The following is a 5,935-nucleotide window of genomic DNA, read 5'->3' on the forward strand; positions in this document are numbered from 1 at the left end:
GAGCCACAACACTGATGCTCTTTACAGGAAGAGTCAGAGCAGACTCTACCTGCTGAGGCGGCTGAGGTCATTTGGAGTACAGGGAGCGCTTTTAAAGACCTTCTATGACTCTGTGGTGGCGTCTGTCATTTTTTACAGTGTGGTATGTTAGAGCAGCGGTTTATCGGCAGCTGAGAGGAAGAGGTTGGATAAACTCATCAGGAAGGCCAGCTTTGTTCTGGGATGCACCCTGGACCCAGTGCAGGTGGTGGGAGACAGACAGAGTCTCCCACCCCATGCATGTAAATGTTGCTGAACTGCAGAGCTCCTTCAGTGACAGACTGCTGCATCCTCGATGCATGAAGGAGCGTTTCCGCAGGTCCTTCCTCCCTGCAGCTGTCAGACTGTACAATCAGAACTGCTCCCAACAATCATAGATGTTTACATCTGCGCTGTAACTGCAATAAGTTAATCAATCGATTCGCACTACAACCTGGTTTGCCTCTTATCTGTAGTTATTTATATTTAATTTAATAACTGTACAGTACTCTGTATATAGTAACCATTGTCCTTAATGTAAATATTTAAGAAAAATTGTGTATGTTTCTGTTCTGTGTCCTGTTTGTTTGTATATGTGTCTTTTTGGCTGCTGTTACAACCAAATTTCCCCTTGTGGGACAATTAAAGGATTATTCTAATCTATTCTATTCTATTCTATTCTATTCTATTCTGAACAGTGCTCCGTGGGATGTTCAAGGCTTGGGAAATCTTTTTGTAGCCTAAGCCTGCTTTAAATTTCTCAATAACTTTATCCCTGACCTGTCTGGTGTGTTCTTTGGACTTCATGGTGTTGTTGCTCCCAATATTCTCTTAGACAACCTCTGAGGCCGTCACAGGGCAGTTGTGGAGCTGTTTTGCAAAGAAGAATGGGCAAGGATTTCAGTCTGTAGATGTGCAAAGCTGGTAGAGACATTCCCTAAAAGACTGGCAGCTGTAATTGCAGCAAAAGGTGGTTCTACAAAGTATTGACTCAGGGGGCTGAATAATTATGCACACCCCACTTTTCAGTTATTTATTTGTAAAAAATGTTTGGAGTCATGTATGATTTTCGTTCCACTTCTCACGTGTACACCACTTTGTATTGGTCTTTCACGTGGAAGTCCAATAAAATTGATTCATGTTTGTGGCTGTAATGTGACAAAATGTGGAAAACTTCAAGAGGGACGAATACTTTTGCAAGCCACTGTATATGTGTGTGTATATATATATATATATGTGTATATATATATATATATATATATATATATACATATATATATATATATATATATAACTTGAATCTTACAGTGTTTATTTATCGGATAAACCGATGTCACCGATATTATTTTCTGGCCGGAAACAGGCCAGGGGTGTCCAAATTCAGAGGCTGTGTCCACCTGAGGACCCGGTGTTGTGCCAAAAAGTGATTGCCTGCCAAAAACTGATTTCCAATGTTTCCGTTTGTTCTTCATGTGTAACATCGTTATGTGTGTTGCTAAATACACTTCGGTGAACAGGTAATGCAAAGGGGTTATGTACAAAATTTTAAAAAAATTACCTGTTTCTCAATTATCTTTGTAGCTGTGTTATTGTACTTAATTATAATCAATCAGCTTCCTTTTGTCCACTTATAATATGTTTACAGAACTATTTTTGCATTTGTTGCAATTTCAGCTGTCCTCTTGGCCAGATTACTGTTAAAAGAGACATTTTTAAAGTAAACAAGAATTTTTTTAACTGCATAAATAAAGGATACATAAAAGTCACTGCCAAAAAGTGATTGCGCCTTCTACCTTGTTACAGGAATGTTGTTTGTTGGTCAAGATGACTTGATATAATTCATGAGAGATATATTTGACATATGTTTCACATATTGTAGATCAACAAGTTATTTATAGCAGTTTAAATACAAGCAATCAGTTTTTGGCAGACAATCACTTTTTGGCACAACACCGGCCTTCACGGTCTAAGTGGGCTGGATATAAGAAAATACTTTCTTATATCCAGGTTCTTCCTTTTTGCTGCCATCCTCCTCTCCTCCTTGCAGGTCCTTGCAGCGCAGGCTTGCCGCTGCTAAAACTAAACAGAGCTCCCTGAAAGGCACAGCCAGTCACATTGGCCATATTTGTCACATGAGGCAGGACTCCAGTAAAGAACGTAATTTAACTCTTTGTGCACCGCTAGGCGAACGAGACGTTGACAGATTGTTTTTTTTTCTTTCTATCGGTTTTGTTTTTCTTTACTCAAAGAGATCAAATTATTGTTGGGGACAATTCAATAATTGCTGGATATTGGTGGGGACATGTCCCTTCCGTCCATGCCAAATCTACGCCCTTGCACAGAGCTGATTAAAAGCAGCAGAAAACTGCGCGGCAGTGGAGAGGTTAATAACCTGACAGCACCGAGCAGCAGCGCCAGATTTAGCTGCAGTATGTGGAAAACCAACGTTGAATAACACGGACATATGATCTGAGAGTGCACAGTCACAAATCTCCAAGTTAGTGAGAGGCAGACCATATGACAGGACAAGGTCCAGTGTGTGTCCGTGCTCATGTGTAGGGCCAGGTACAGACTGTACCAGGCTAAAAGAGTCAATAATGCTTAAAAAGTCCTTTACCAGTGGCTTATCAGGACAACATACATGTATATTAAAATCTCCAACAATAAGAACACGATCATAGTTGGGCATAATCCCAGTTAAGAAATCACAAAAGTCATTTATGAAGTTCTTATTGTATTTCGGGGGGTGATAGATGACAGTGCTGAAAACCGGGTTTGTGCGACTCACCTCAAACAAGGTAAGTTCAAAGCTGGAGAACGAAGGCTGTAGAAAACACTGCTTACATTTGTAATCCTTTTTGTAAACAGTCACTGTGCCTCCACCTCTGCCTGACGTCCACTGGTAAAAGTTCAGATACAGCACTGAACTCATCAAGACATGTCTCAGTCACAGAAAATCCAGATCACAAGAACTGAAAAAGTCCAGAAGAATAAAAGTTTTGTTTAAAACCAGACAAACTGTGAGTGGAGCTGGAGCACAGGCTTCAGCAAGTCCAGAAAACTGACACAGTGCTCTCAGGTTTCAGAAATGTTCTCGGCTGAGGTTTGGGCAGGGAGGGCACGCGGTAGAGTATGGACAGATGGATGAATGGAAATATTTTTTATTTCACTATAAATCATATAATCAAAGTTCGTAATGTAATCAAAGCAGCTTCAGCTCCTTCTTCTCCTCTCTTGGGTAGTTTTACTGTTGTAGTTACACAGTTTAACTTAATGTTTCTTCGTATAAGCAAAACTGGTTTTAATCTTGTCAGAATAATAACTCATAATAAGGGTTAATAAGTGTTAGTAAAATAACTGGTGTTTATGTGGATCTCAGGTAATTGCCCCCACACAAACTGATCTGTCAGAAGGGGAAAATCTTTGGCATCACTGAGTATGAGAAGAAGCATGCTTGCCACACATTTTTCCTACATATTTTGCTCTGATCTGGTGTCACTGAGGAGGATGAAGTAGGTCCTCATCTCACTGTAATTCTCCGCCCACAGCCTGGACTAGCGTTCGCTCAGCATCTCCACCTTGCACATGTTTCTGGATCACGTCTGTCTCCTCCTGTGCTGGCGAGGTGGTGGTTGGTTCACGTGACACCTGTAGAAAACAGGACTCACCTGTTAGAATCTCTGCTTCATGTAGTTTTATTGACCTAGTTAGTTTTGGCGCAGTGTCCTTATTTATTTAAATATTAAATTGGACTGATTGACTTTAATGAAAATAGTGATTAACTTATGTGTCTGTGACCTCTCTGCAAATGTGTTCCTTAAGCTTTATTGAGACCCAACAACCATCTAAAATACAGTGGGGCTATAATTATTTAATCCCCTGCTGGATTTATAAGATTTCTTTCTTACAAAAAAGGACAGTCCCTCATTTTTATGGTAGGTTCTGAAAATCTGGTGGTACAAAAGTTAAATTTTTATAGCGGTTGTGTTGAAGGGCTTTGGGCATTTGCATAGAGTTTTATTTTTTTAAATAAAATAATCTTTCTAAAAAGTGCCTGGAAAATGAGCAACATTTCTGGGCCCAATTTTTGCAATGTTTTCGCGCTGTGGTGCTAGTGACCATAAATATGCGGAAGTAAGGGCGGGAACAAATCAAGAAGGCTAGACTGTCCAATTTCACAGCCGCTCACTGGCCTCCTGAGGACCCAGCCCACGTAGCCCACAAAGGCCGGGTCCTCCGAAGGATGCCTAGGTTTTGGGAAACAGCAAATATGTGAAAAGGCATGTCTAAAAGTATTCTTAAAAAACAATTTAAAAAATATTAAAATGCATAAACGTAAATAATCCAAAGAATAATCACTGAAGTATTTCAATATTCCAGCTGAAAAGTTTGAGACAACTATTTTTTTTCACGCTGAATAAAATCAAGCAAACCTGAAGCTCTGACTTCTAATTTATTTTCTCTCATTAACCTGTTGCAAAAAAAGTAACATAACTACTGGTGGTGAAATTACACCATAACAAAGCAATGATGTGCGTTTAATCTGGGCTCTATCCTGGCCATTTGTGGCCACTTCACTTTTCTTTTTTCAACCATTTTTGTTCTGTTAATGCAAATGGAATGAAACTTCCCAAAGCTGTGCATTTTTTTCAGATTTTTTAATTTTCAACATCAGCTCCTTAATAATGTCAATAATATTCACTATACACCAAATTGTTCCTCTTGGCTCTATCGTGGCCATTTTTGGCCAATTGAAACCCATTATAACCACCTTTTTTTATTCCTTGTTATTGACAGTACTATATCATGCGATTTAGGTCAAATTGCTTTCATTCTAAACTCAGCACATGAAAATTGTAGTTTTTAATGTTTTTTACCAATTACATCATTTACCCATATTTGGCCACCAAGCAATTTCATGTAATATTCCGAGTTTCTAGTAGCGGCCTTTGCTGGCTTACCACACTCCAATGGACCAAAATAATGAAACAATTTTGACACAGGTTTGATCTTAAGGATCTAATAGTTTGTGTTTGTGCATGACATTGCAGCACAAACATGTATTTGCAAGATAGACTGGAATAAATAATGACGCATCAAATATTACATAGGCTGCAGTGAATTTCTGTGGATGCAGGCTATTGAGCTTCGAGGTTCCCAGACAAACTTAGCTTTGAAGCTGTCAGGAGTAGGAAGATATTTTGCTGCTATTATTTGCTGCTATTTTTATAATCATCATTACCATTGCACTAATAATTAATATTGATATTGCATTCAGATGTTCAAACATATTGGTATCATATTAGCCTTTATTACAGGTCCAGTTATAACCACTTTAAACTGTGGAGTTGAATCTATAACCCGAAATGCTTATGAATGCTTTTATAATCTTAAATGTTTATATGCAGACTGCATTGTAAAAGAAAAGGCCTAACGCTGAGTATACTCTGTGCCAAAATAAGACAGGAAATTACATGTTTGCAGGGCATGCTTTTGCAGGAAGTGAAACCGAAAGCAGAGTCTGTGTGCAAGTTATTTTGAGCAGGTTATGAATAACCAGGTTATTCTTTATTATCTTTATTCATTTATATCTTTTGATTAAGCTTTTAGTAGAGGTTCTTGATTAAAACATTTATTCAACATATTACATATATAGTTCCAGTTAGGTTATTACATGTAAGGATGAGCCTCTGTTCTGGTGAAAGGTCAGAAGTGCAACGGGTGAGATGAGAGAGCATTTAAGGACGAGACACACATACAGTTAGTGGGTTCATTTATAGGTAAGAGTTTAATCATGTTTTGCTTGCAACTGCAAAGTGTGCCTGCAAAAGTACCGTTTATTGCAGAACGTGGGCCTGATGTTCCAGAGAGATAAGCGAGCGTCCGGTGACAACAGGAAGACACACTCAAAAAAATC

The sequence above is a fragment of the Oreochromis niloticus genome, linkage group LG7 (genome assembly GCF_001858045.2).
Source record: "Oreochromis niloticus isolate F11D_XX linkage group LG7, O_niloticus_UMD_NMBU, whole genome shotgun sequence".
NCBI classification, from domain to species: Eukaryota; Metazoa; Chordata; class Actinopteri; order Cichliformes; family Cichlidae; genus Oreochromis; species Oreochromis niloticus.